This window comes from Chiloscyllium plagiosum, unplaced genomic scaffold (genome assembly GCF_037043375.1).
Source record: "Chiloscyllium plagiosum isolate Xiang-an unplaced genomic scaffold, Cpla_swu_hap1 HiC_scaffold_27, whole genome shotgun sequence".
Taxonomy (NCBI): Eukaryota; Metazoa; Chordata; class Chondrichthyes; order Orectolobiformes; family Hemiscylliidae; genus Chiloscyllium; species Chiloscyllium plagiosum.
The window spans coordinates 18,341,190-18,353,980 of record NW_028270165.1 but is presented as its reverse complement, the minus strand read 5'-3'; the positions used below and the strand labels follow the sequence as shown (position 1 = coordinate 18,353,980).

The 12,791-nt window shown below is 43.8% G+C and overlaps 1 protein-coding gene, 1 long non-coding RNA gene and 1 pseudogene across 3 annotated transcripts in view; 2 read left to right on the top strand and 1 right to left on the bottom strand.

The window, feature by feature from the left end:
- Positions 1 to 12,791, top strand: part of LOC122545363 (uncharacterized) — a 227,691-nt gene that overhangs the window by 78,312 nt on the left and 136,588 nt on the right. The gene's annotated exons all lie outside the window — the stretch shown is intronic.
- On the bottom strand, positions 6,969 to 9,039 carry LOC148143314 (uncharacterized; annotated as a pseudogene). The gene is made up of 2 exons (XR_015751163.1): positions 8,988 to 9,039; positions 6,969 to 8,376 (listed from the first exon to the last, which is right to left on the bottom strand). The product of XR_015751163.1 is annotated as an uncharacterized LOC148143314 (transcript).
- LOC148143313 (uncharacterized) lies at positions 9,198 to 10,791 on the top strand. The gene is made up of 2 exons (XR_015751200.1): positions 9,198 to 9,414; positions 10,184 to 10,791. It is a non-coding gene; the product is annotated as an uncharacterized LOC148143313 (long non-coding RNA).

Sequence of the window (12,791 nt, the reverse complement as noted above, 5' to 3'; positions counted from 1 at the left end):
AATTTTAATTGGTGAAGTATAAGACCAGGAGCCAATCTTTAAGCAGTTTTCCATTCATGCACAGAGTGAAACTTTAGAATTGTATTACTCTGAGCTCTACTCCAATCTCCATTTAGGACAGAGATGAGGAGAAACTTCTTCATCCAGAGAGTGGTGGCTGTGTGGAATGCTCTGCCGCAGAGTGCAGTGGAAGCCCAGTCTCTGGATTCATTTAAGAAAGAGTTGGATAGAGCTCTCAAAGATAGTGAAATCAAGGGTTATGGAGATAAGGCAGGAAGAGGATACTGATTAGGAATGATCAGCCATGATCATATTGAATGGCGGTGCAGGCTCGAAGGGCAGAATGGCCAACTCCTGCACCTATTGTCTATTGTCAATGTCAATAATGTCTTTTTATCTGTCCTCAAACAATCATATAATCAATCTGTCCCTCCTTAACCTTGATTTTTTTTAAAGTTAGCAGTTTCTTCCTTTAGGTAAACCTTATCAATCAAAACACAAAACAACGTTTCACACCTAATTAAAGATTTGTCAAGTTCTGTACAAATCTTCTGGGATCCCCAGTAATCACCCCATATGAGCTGTTATCTTCATCAAATAATCTGACAATTATTGACTGCTATCAAGCTCTTCCGTCCCAGGAAATTTCCTTTCTCTGCAAAGTTTGGTTCATGTTGGCAAGTTCAATCCTCCTCCATTTCCCAGGAACACACTCTATAACGTGTTACATTCTCAGTTTACATTAAACATAATCTGTTTAACGCTCAGTGGGAAAACTGTTTTCAGTCTCACAGTTATACAGAATACCTCCAAAATGTTTTTGAGTAATGCACTGCTCCCACAAGAGCTGGTAGTTCCACAGTTAAAATGCTATCAACGGCACTTTTTCTTATTTACCCACCTTCCCAGGATACAGGATTTCTCTCACCAGAAACTGTGCCCCCTGTAAAACATCCAGCACGAAGATCATTATGCAGCTATCAGTAAAAATGTCTCATTTGGGTCACCCAATGATAGAAATGGAAGAACCTGTCTCTTCACGAGAGATATCCGGCTGGCCTTGTGTTGGTGCTTGCTTGGTTGTCTTTGCTGTTTCCCCTCTAACTGTTCAAAACGTCTGGTTTTATACCCCAAAACATCAGATCATTTCATTGGTTTGGTGTCATTCCAAACGGTAAAATTCAAATTCGATAGGATTTTGGTATCGGGGCATACTTTAAACTGATTGGCCAAATTGGAATTTGTTTTTGTTCCATGGCAACACAACTCCAGCTATTTGTTTCAACCAAATGTTACATTTTTAAATTGTTCAGCACGCTTTGTGCTTTCAGTCAGTCCTTGCTCACTTCCTCTCTGTCAAAACGTACACTACACACCTACACCTTCATTACACCATCGAAATGTCTTTTAAATATTGTAACTATACCTGTGTCTATCACTTCTGGAAGTTCATTCACTCACAAACTAACGTCTGTGTAAAAACGTTATCCCTCAGGTTCCTTTTAAAATCTCTCTCCTTTCACCTTAAAAAAATGTCCCCTAGTTTTCAATTCTCCTTCACTAAAGGAACAGACATTTGCTAATCACTTTACTTACAACCTTCATGATTTTATAAATCTCTGCAAGGTCACTCCTCAACCTCCTACGTTCCAGAGAAAAAAGTCCAAGCCTCTCCTTATAACTTGAACCCTCCAGTCCTGGTAACATCCTGGGAAAGCTTTTCCAAACCCTCTCCAATAGTATTCTTCCTATAACAGGGCGACCAAACCAATGAAATGACCTGGAGGAGGGGCTAGAAGGTTGGGTGAGCAAGTTTGCGGACAATACGAAAGTCGGGGAGTTGTTGACAGTGAGGAAGTATGTGTCAGGTTACAGCGGGATTTTGATAAGCTGCAGAGCTGGGCAGAAAGCTGGCAAATGGAGTTCGATGTGGGTAAGTGTGAGGTGATTCGCTTTGGTATGAGTAACAAAAAGATGGGGTACTGGGCTAATGGTCGGATACTTGGTAGTGTGGATCAGCAGAGGGATCTTGGTGTCAATGTGCACAGATCTCTGAAAGTTGCCACCCAGGTAAATAGTGTGGTGAAGAAGGCATATGGCGTACTGGCTTTTATTGGTAGAGGAATTGAGTTCCGGAGTCCTGAGGTCATGTTGCAGTTGTATAAGACTCTGGTGCGGCCGCATCTGGAGTATTGTGTGCAGTTTTGGTCGCCATACTATAGGAAGGATGTGGAGGCACTGGAACGGGTGCAGAGGAGCTTTACCAGGATGTTGCCTGGTATGGTAGGAAGATCGTATGAGGAAAGGCTGAGGCACTTGGGGTTGTTTTCATTGGAGAAAAGAAGGTTTAAGGGTAACTTGATAGAGGTGTACAAGATGATTAGGGGTTTAGATAGGGTTGACCATGAGAACCTTTTTCCACGTATGCAGTCAGCTATTACGAGGGGGTGTAGCTTTAAATTAAGGGGCGGTAGGAATAGGACAGATGTTAGGGGTAGATTCTTTACTCAGGGAGTCGTGAGTTCATGGAATGCCCTGCCAGTAGCAGTGGTGGACTCTTCCTCTTAAGGGGCATTTAAACGGGCATTGGGTAGGCATATGGAGGATAGTGGGCTATTGAAGGTTAGGTGGGCTTGGATCGGCGCAACATCGAGGGCCAAAGGGCCTGTATGCGCTGTATTTTTCTATGTTCCATGTACTTAGTACACTACAAGTGGCCTCATCAACATCCTGTACAACCTCAACATGACGTCCCAACTCCAACACTCAATGATGTGAAAAATGAAAGCAAGTGTGCTAACCACCACCTTCACCACCCTGTCTACCGGTGATGCAACTTTCAAAGAACTATGTACCTGAAACTTCCCCCCACCGGGTCTCTCTGTTCTACCATTTACTGTACAAGCCTTGCCCTTGTTTGCTTTACCAAAATGCACCCCTCGCTTTTATCCACACTTTCTCTCTCAGGTACACACACAAATACACCCTTTCACAGGCTTACACTCTATCACACTTACACTTTACCAAGTTAAAAATCACACAACACCAGGTTATGGTCCAACAGGTTTAACTGGAAGTATTAGCGTTCGGAGCACTGTTCCTTCAACAGGTGGTTGTGGAGGACACAATTATAAGACACAGAATTTATAGCAAAAGTTTACAGTGTGATGTAGCTGAAATTATACATTAAAAAATACCTTGATTGTTTGTTGAGTTTTTCATCTGTTCGAACACCATGATAGTTTACATATGAAAAAAGTGAAACTAAAAAAGGTTTTGTGATTTACATAAGTTACATTTTCAGGTTAACTGTAACAATTGATGTTAGCTAACACCAATTGTTACAGTTAACCTGAGAACATTTAAGGGGCATTTGGATGGGTATATGAATAGGAAGGGTTTGGAAGGATATGGGCAGGGTGCTGGCAGGTGGGACTAGATTGGGTTGGGATATCTGGTCGGCATGGACAGGTTGGACCGAAGGCTCTGTTTCCATGCTGTACATCTCTATGACTCTATTAAGATATGAAAAAAGTGAAACTATCATGGTTTTTGAACAGATGAAAGACTCAACAAACAGATGAAAGACTCAACTACTATTTTTCTATGTATAATTTCAGTTACATCACACTATAATTTTTTGCTATAAATTCTGTGCCTTACAATTGTGTCCTCCACAACCACCTGATGAAGGAGCGGCGTTCCAAAAGCTAGTGCTTCCAATTAAACCTATTGGACTATAACCTGATGTTGTGTGATTTTTAACCTTGTACACCCCAGTCCAACATCAGCATCTCCAAACCATCACACTTTATGCCCCTCATGCCCCTCATGATTTTATAAATCAGTATAAGGTCACCCCTCAGGCTCTAACGCTCCAGGGTAAAAAAAGGCCCCAGCCTCTCCCTATAACTCAAAACCTCCAGTCCCAGTAACATCCCTGTAAATCTTGTCTGCAGCCTCACAAGTTTAACAGGGTCCTTCCAAATGAATGGCGACCAGACTTCTATGCCGTGTTATAAAAGTGGTCTCACCAATGTCCTGTACAACCACATGACGTCCCAACTCATTGAATCAATGCTGTGACCTATGAAAGCAAGCACTTTCTTCATCACTCTGTCTACCCGCAACTCCACTTTCAAGGATTAACGTCTGCACTCCTGGAGCTATTCATTCAGCAACAATCCCCAGGGGTCTACCATTCACTGTATCAGTCTACCCTGCTTAGTCCTCTCCAATTTTGTTCCATTTGCTCACACAGGCATGTCTTGTTGACTTTGTTCTGAGCAGTGTGGATGCTTTCTCCCTTTCACACTTCCATTAACACCCATATGATACCTCAATCTCACCTTGACCATCATTAGCAATCTATCTCTTTGGCTCGGGGTACTTCTCACCAGATGTTCCCCTCGGTCTTACTCCCCCCTCTGTCTATGCCATAAAAACGAGCATTTTCCAGCCCCTTTCAGTTCTGAATGAGAGTGAGATCAGACACGAGACATTAACCAATTCTCTCTCCACATACGTTCCCTGATCTGAAGACTTCCCCCAGCCCCCACAAGGATAGAAATGTCAGCACCTATTTCTCCAAATGTCATGTTTGATCTACTCATGACACATTCCTTGGATTTGGAGTGTTCTGATGTAGCGTTTAATAGGGATCCATCAAAATCAACATCCAGTCTTGTCTGAGAGCAGAACCAACTCAACTGACCGAACAAGCTGCACAACTCTTCTGTCGGATCTGTAGATGTGACATCCTCTCTCTCTCGTTAACACAACAGGATGAGAGAGGCTTGGAGTACCATTCTCTCTAAACACGATTCCTAATCCACTGTTATTCCAGACTTATATGCATAACATCTAAACCTAAATAGTTAAAGCTCCTCAGCCTGATCTCCCACCAACAACAGAATGGTTTCAGCGCAGAAAGAACGTGCTCTAATGGAATGATGTCTGTTCTTAAATTCCACGTTAAAGTTATTATTGCATTAATCTGTTATAAATGGTGTCCGATTCAGAGAGCATTCCTTTTTGTGGAACTCTACAGGAGTTTTCTGATCACAGAATCATACAGTACAGAAAAGGCCCTTTGGCCCATCAAATGTGTACCACCAATATGTTATCACTTACACTAGATTCATAGAGCTGTACAGCATGGAATTAGACCCTTTGGTGTCCATAACTAGAGGGCATAGGTTTAAGGTAGATGGGGAAAGGGATCTAAGGGGCAACCTTTTCACACAGAAGGTGATGCATGTATGGAATGAGCTACCAGAGGGAGTGGTGGGATTGGTACAATTACAACATTTCAAAGTCATCTGGATGGATAGATGAATCGAGAGAGATATGGGTCAAATGTTGGCAAATGGGATGAGATTAACTTCAGATATCTAGTCAGCATGGCCAAGTTGGATGGAAAGGTCAGTTTCCATGCTGTCCAGCACTATGGTGGGGACATAACCCATGTCCACATTCCCCCCTCTAACCTGCCACTTGTTGTGTGGCTCGGGAACATCGTTGGGTCACCCAGACCCTGACAATTTCCACATAGCTCCGGGCATTTCTCACAAACGCCACTCGGAAACTTTAGTTTTCCTTTTTGTCCAACCTTCAGCACTGGGCGAGCATTCTCTGTTCCTGTTGTGGGATCGTGTTCAAATAGCCTCTTTATTCTGCAACCGCAAGTTGCACAAGCTTGAGGTGGAGATGGAATCCCAAAATACCGTCCTTACAGCAGCCTCTTTACACACAGTTCTTACAGAGATTAACACCCCGTCTCTATGGTGTCCCATTGTTTTAACTATTGTACATAAACGCTGGCTGCTACTCCTGATAGGATTGAGATTGTCTGTGTGGTCTGCTTGCAGAATTAAGAGGTGTTAGTCCTTTCGTCTTTTAAGTCAGCAAATGTTAGTAAAACTACTCGGCCTATATGCTCTAAATAAGTTAGACATTGTACCTGCACTGAATAAAATAATAAAGGATATTAAACTGTTTATCACTGCTGGATTGTGAGATATGTTTAGTATTTGCCAGCATGAGTTTCATTCATTCCTGCAATTTCATAGAAGCACAGTCTCGATAGTCAGCTTCTTAAAGGGGACAGTGGCTGCGAGTCAGGAAAACTACTTGATGTATTTATGTATTGATGTATTTATTCAGGTCCCGATAGACAGTTGGCAAGTGCTGATTAATATTCTATTCTTTCATGGTGATAAGATGGCAGGGAGGTATTGTTCTGAAAACATTACTATGTTGACAGTTATTCAGAGGTAGCTTTTGATGCAGAAATAGGCCTACAACACTGCTAGTAGCAAGGGCTGGTAAGGGATGAAGGTGTGAAAAAGCAGGAATGAGTCAAAAGAGGTGTTTTAACTTATTCTATTTTGTAATAGTAAAATATACTACAAAACTGCAATTTTATGAATGAACGAATAAAGCTATGTTATAGGAAAGAGTTATGAGTGAATGAAATGGGAATGCAGTATTATTAGATATAGGGCTCCTGTGAGCAGCTTAGAAAAGAGTTATGAATGACTAAATAGAAAGCGTTTGAGAGTGGGTTAGTAAAGAGACCTATAACACAATATGTCATACCATGTTATCATCCTGGCGGGGTTGGAGAAACTGGAGCCAGATTTCTTCGGAGTCAAACATGACAGATACACACCTCCTGACTTCAGTACATGCTCCAAATCAGTAAGTGTGTCTTAATAGGTGCTCATCTCACCAGGGAATATATGCCCTCTTGAATATTAAGGGAAAAAGTGAGGACTGCAGATGCTGGAGATCAGAGCTGAAAATGTGTTGCTGGAAAAGCACAGCAGGTCAGGCAGCATCCAAGGAGCAGGAGAATCGACATTTCGGGCATGAGCCCTTCTTCAGGAATCCTGAAGGGCTCATGCCCGAAATGTCGATTCTCCTGCTCCTTGGATGCTGCCTGACCTGCTGTGCTTTTCCAGCAACACATTTTCAGCTCTTGAATATTAAGACAAGTAACACCCACAAAGCATCCAAATGTTCACTACTCAGTGTGACTGGATTGGTGTCTGAGCAGATGGCATGACTGACTGAATCCATTCCCGCACTCGGAGCAGGTGAACGGTCTCTCCCCAGTGTGGATAGGCTGGTGTCTCCGCAGGGAAGACCAATCAATGAACCCCTTCCCACACACTGACAGGTGAACGGCCTCTCCCCGGTGTGGACCCGTTGGTGACTCTGCAGGTTAGAGGACTGAATGAATGCCTTCCCACAGATGGAACACGTGAACGGTCTCTCCCCGGTGTGGACCCGTTGGTGTCTCCGCAGAGAAGACGAATCAATGAAGCCCTCCCCGCATATGGAGCAGGTGAATGGTCTCTCCCTGGTGTGGACCCACCGGTGTCGCCGCAGGGTGGATGAATCGCTGAAGTGCTTACCGCACACTGAGCAGGTGAACGGCCTCTCCCCGGTGTGGACCCGCTGGTGGTTCATCAAGGCAGAGGACCGTGTGAATACCTGCCCGCACACTGAGCAGGAGAAAGGCCTTTCCCCGGTGTGGACTCGCTGGTGGGTCAGCAAGGCAGAAGACTGGGTGAACGCCTTCCCGCACATGGAGCAGGTGAACGGCCTCTCCCCAGTGTGAATCCGCCGGTGGGTCACCAGGGTGGATAACTGAACGAACGCCTTCCCGCAGACAGAGCAGGTGTACGGCCTCTCCCCGGTGTGGACCCGCTGGTGACTCTGGAGGTTGGAAGACTGGTTGAACGCCTTCCCACACACAGAGCAGGCTTCTCCCTAGAGTGGACCCGCTGGTGACTATGCAGGGTGGATAACCGAACGAACGCCTTCCCACACAAATTGCATGTGAAAGGCTCTCCCCCGTATGGACCCGCTGGTGGGTCACTAGGGCGGATGAATGGGTAAACCCCTTCCCACACACAGAGCAGGTGAACTGCCTCTCCCCAGTGTGACGGCGGCGATAGCTTTCAAGCAAGCATGGGAATTTGAATTCCTTCCCACAGTCCCCACATTTCCACGGTTTCTCCATCACGTGGGAATCCCCACCGCCTTCTAGTGTTGACAATCAGTTGAAGGACCATTCACAAATGGAAGGTGTTCTATGTCTTGCTGCTGTGAACGGGATGTTGCTATTTCAGACTTTGTACCCGCTTAAAGCTCTTCCCACAGTCAGTTCACTGGTACACGCTCACTGAGGTCTGTGTACTTCAGCTTCACTGAAGTTTGAAACATTTCAAAACAGACAAGACAGAAGAGAAATAAAATTTCCAGTGAGATTCAAAAGACTGATAACATTCCTATGCCAGTGAATCGATTGTCTCGATCAGATCTTGTTTTGAGATTTATGGCTGCAATTCCATCCATTCTCATATCCTGTAAAATAGAGAATACAGAAGACATCACTATCTACAAAGGATAGAAATTCCAAACAGACAATCCTGGTTCCGGTGGAACATTCTTTCTTCTCAATGCCACAGTGTCTCTCCATTCTCACTAGGTATTATTGCCCCATGCTCCACATTCTCCTAAAAATGCTGAAAAATGTTGACTGATGGATCTATGCTCACCTCTTCCTGCCCTGGACATAGGTTGTCACATATTGAACCAGGAGTGAGCCATTCAGCTTCTGGGGTTTGCTCTGCTGTTCCATAAAATCATATCTGTGCTGCTTTGGCCGTCACTCCATTTCCTGCTGTTCTCCATAACCTTTCATATCCCTGTCATTTAAAATTCTCTTCAATTAAGTCTTGAATACATTCCATGAGCCAGTCTCCATTACCTTCTGTGGGGGAACATTCCATAAACTAACAAGAAAAGAATAAATTCCTCATTTCTCCCTGAAATGGGAGACCACTTCCAGGCAGGTGGAAACTAGCTAGTTTAGAATCATGTTCAGCATGGACTGGATGGAATAAAGAGTCAGAAACTGAGCAGTTTAACCCCAGAATAGAAAGGTGGGTGAGAAAAGAAAGTGCCGTACTCACAGATAGTGAACAGAGAAGGGAAGTTGCAGTCTGAGGTGAAGCTCAATCTTCATTCAGGGAGAGAGAAGCAGCATCAGCTTCAGATGTCATAACACGTGGTCAATAGAAGAGAACCATCTTGGAACACGGGATCGTCATCGGCCGGCTCCCTCCGGACGTCCCGCCCCGTATGAGGACGTCACAACGCGGAAGTAGTGCGATCAGTTTCAGACTGAGACCTCCCCAACTCTGGGCAATATCTGGGAGCAAAGCAATATCTCCTCCTTTCTATTCCTCATTCTGGGAGGGAGAGAGAAGAGGGAAGGCACTGTACACTTGTACCAACTGGCGGCGGATAGTGTGAATGCAAGAGAAGAGCTTTCAGATTCGCGCTCTCTTAAGGCTTTCTGATCCTCATGGCATTTATCAGAACTGGAACGTGAAAAGGGTCAGAGATTTGTCTAGTGTTATTGAGTTGTTAAACATTCAACGTGCTCTTCGTGGTTTTCTCACATTCGATTATAATTAATTGTTGTAATTATGTGTTGTAGCTATGTCATATACTTCCAATTATGCTGTTATTGAAGGGGTCGGTAAGTGAGCATTGGACAGAGTCATAGAGATGTCCAGCGTGGGAACAGACCCCTCAGTCTAACTCGTTCATGCTGACCAGTTAATCTGGATAAATCTAGTCCCATTTACCAACACTTGGCCCATATCCCTGTGAACCTTTCTTAATTCATTCACCCATCCAGATGCCTTTTAAATATTGTAATTGTGCAAGCCTCCACCACTTTCTCTGCAGATCATTCCATTTGTACAAAGAGAGTCCATTCATCAGTCTAACAATGGCAGGGAAGAAGCTCTTTCTGAATCTGTTGGTGCATGTGTTTCCAGATTCTGTATCTTCTGAAGTTGTGAGAGAGCATTAGGGGGTTGGCAGCATTTCTGCGGCAAAGAGAAGTGTAGGTGGAGACCATGGATGGTAGGTTGACGTCCATGATGGTCTGCGATGCGCATAAAACCTTCTGGGTATCTTATCATTCTGGACAAAGCAGGAGCCAGACGAGGTTGTTACACATCCAGATAGAACACTTTCTATAGTGCATCTGTAAAAGTTAGTGAGGGTCATTATTGACATACTGAATTGCATAAGCCTCCTGAGGAAGAAGTGTTGTTGTGCTATCCTGACTGAGATTGCCCCTTCATTTTTCCAGATGGTGAGAACAACCCACCGTGGGGTTTGCATTGCTGACAGAAAGCAGTTTGTGTTCAGCAGCAGCTTAGTCATTCACGCACTAGGTGCTGTGAGATTAAAAGTATGGACAGCCATGAGGAACCAGAGGTGTTTCCAACCGACATTCAAACTGATCAATCTAAACCTTGAAGTCTCAAATGAAATCTAGAAGTTCACTTCGCCAAAAGCTAATGGAGGCATCCTCATAAAATTACCAGATATACTTGGAATCCTGAGAAGAATTCAAGTGAATCCTAGAAAGATATTGCATGTCTTGGACTATTCCCAGTAAGTGAATGAACTATCAAGATTCATATAAAGATTTGTGGGAACTATGGCAGGGAAGGAAAGAAAACTAGATTTACAATTTAATGCCATACATACTATTCTGCAAAGTTACTCCTGTTGATTAGGTTTTCACATTTTTAAACAAAAAAAAGTTGTTCTTCCAGTTAATGACTGGGTTTTCAAACTTCTCTTCAAAATGAATAATTTTTCTCTTCAAACTGAATGATTGTAACAAAACTGCATCTCATTGTTGAATTTTGAATCTGTAGGATGTGCTTGGTAAAGTTTGAATGAACAATATTTCAAAGTGAATTTTATCATGTTAAGTACCACGACGTTCTGGAGAGGAAAGACTTGTCCTTGTGTGTTTTGCAACACTTAATCAAGGTCAGTTCAATAGAAGAAGCAGACAGGTTAATGCTCGAGTTGACAGCTCGGGCAAAACAGCTGAAATAATGCAGGAGTAGCACAGCAATTAGGGTTCGAAAGTTAGCCAAAAATATAAAAACAGGTTGGAAAGTTTCTTCAGCTTTCTTTAAAAAAGTTAACAAAATTAGTGTTGGTTCTATAGAAAATGAGTCTGGCGATTCAATAACGGAGTATAAAGAGATGGTAGATGAATTGAAAAGAGCTTGAATCTGTCTTCACTAGAGAGGATACAAGTAACACCCTGGAATTAGCTGTAAATCAGGAATTGAAAAGGAGGGAGGAACTGAAGAAAATTACAATTACCAGGGAAACTGACTAAACTGTTGGAACTATGAGTTGACAAGTTCCGGGTATCTGAAGGATTTCATCCAAGACTCTTAAAGAAACACTAACCAGTGAAATAGTTAAAACATTGGTTTTAATTTTCCAAATGCCATTAGTTTCAGGGAAGGTTTCTTTAAATTGGTAAACTCTTTTTTTTCTTCGAGGAGGGAGACAGGGAATGGGAAACTGCAGACCATTTACCTTAACATATGTCATAGGGAAAATGCCGAAAGGTATGATTAAAGATGTTATGACAAGGCACTTGTATAAGTTCAAGGTAATCAGGCAGCGTGAATGTATTTTTGTCAATGGGAAATAATGTTGTAGTAATGTTTTGAAGAACTGCCTCTTCCCAATGCGACTGAGCTGATGAATCTCTAGTGCCGACGGGGAATGGTATCCCTTCCCCCAGTCCCCACATTCCCACTACTTCTCCGCAGTTCTGGTGTCCTTTTGGCTCTCTGTTTCTGATGAACAAGTGAAACTGATCACACTCAGGAAACGTGAACAGTCACTCCCTCCTGCGAATAGTGTAATAGTTCTTCAGTCTGTGTAACTGGTTAAAGCTCCTTCCCACAGTCAGCTCACTGGGGGACACTCTGTCTGTCTCTCTCTCTCTCTCTCTCAAGGGGAAAAGATGTACAAAAGTTGAGCAGCGAGACAAAATGCAAAAGCAATAAAACAATTGTGGCTGTACCCTTTTTTTCCCTTTTGGCACTTGGACATTTAAATGTATTAATAACATCCACATCCCCAAAAAACGTATTACGCATGCTTGCCGGTGTCAGCAAAACACTGGGCATAGTCATCGCTATCCGGAAAAAATGGCGCGCGACCTTCCCTTGATGGACCAATAGGACACCCAGGAGGACCGGAAAGAGACTGGTCTTCCTGCCAATCAGAGCCATCCCTTTGACTGAATGCAGAAATTGGACCATGAGGTGCTGAAGCTGCTGTTCTTCCTCTCTCTCTCTCTCTCTCTCTCTGAATGAAGATTGAGCTTTAACCAGACTGCAAATTCTTTCCTCTGTCCAATATCTGTGAGTGCGGTACTCTCCTTTTGCACCCGCTTTTCCATTTCTTTTTCGTTCTGGGGTTCAATTGTTGACTTGCAGCAACTGAAAGGAAAGGGAGTGAATCCGGGAGGGGACAGAGTCTGGAAACGTTGGTCCAGGTCTGTGTCGTAATGGGCAAAATAGACAGGCGGCAGGCTGCAAGTACACAGCAAGCCAGGCAAAATCAGGAGGTGGAGGAGTCGATATCTTGGTGTAACCTTTGTTCAGGACTGGAGGTGGGTACAGGGAATGATACAGAGAAAAGGGGTGCTTGGGACACGATGGTGAAGTGGGGATAGGTGAAGACAGGTGGAGGGTACGTCCTGATTGGTCAATGGGAGGAAGGAATCTGGTTGGTGGCAGAGAGGAGTGCAAAGGAGGGGTCGAGGCTGAGAAAAGAATCGGGGGATGGGAAGTGAAGTTATTTGAAATAGCTGTAGGCTGCCCAGGTGGAAGATGGGGTGTTGTTCCTCCAAGTTGTGGTTTAGTTTG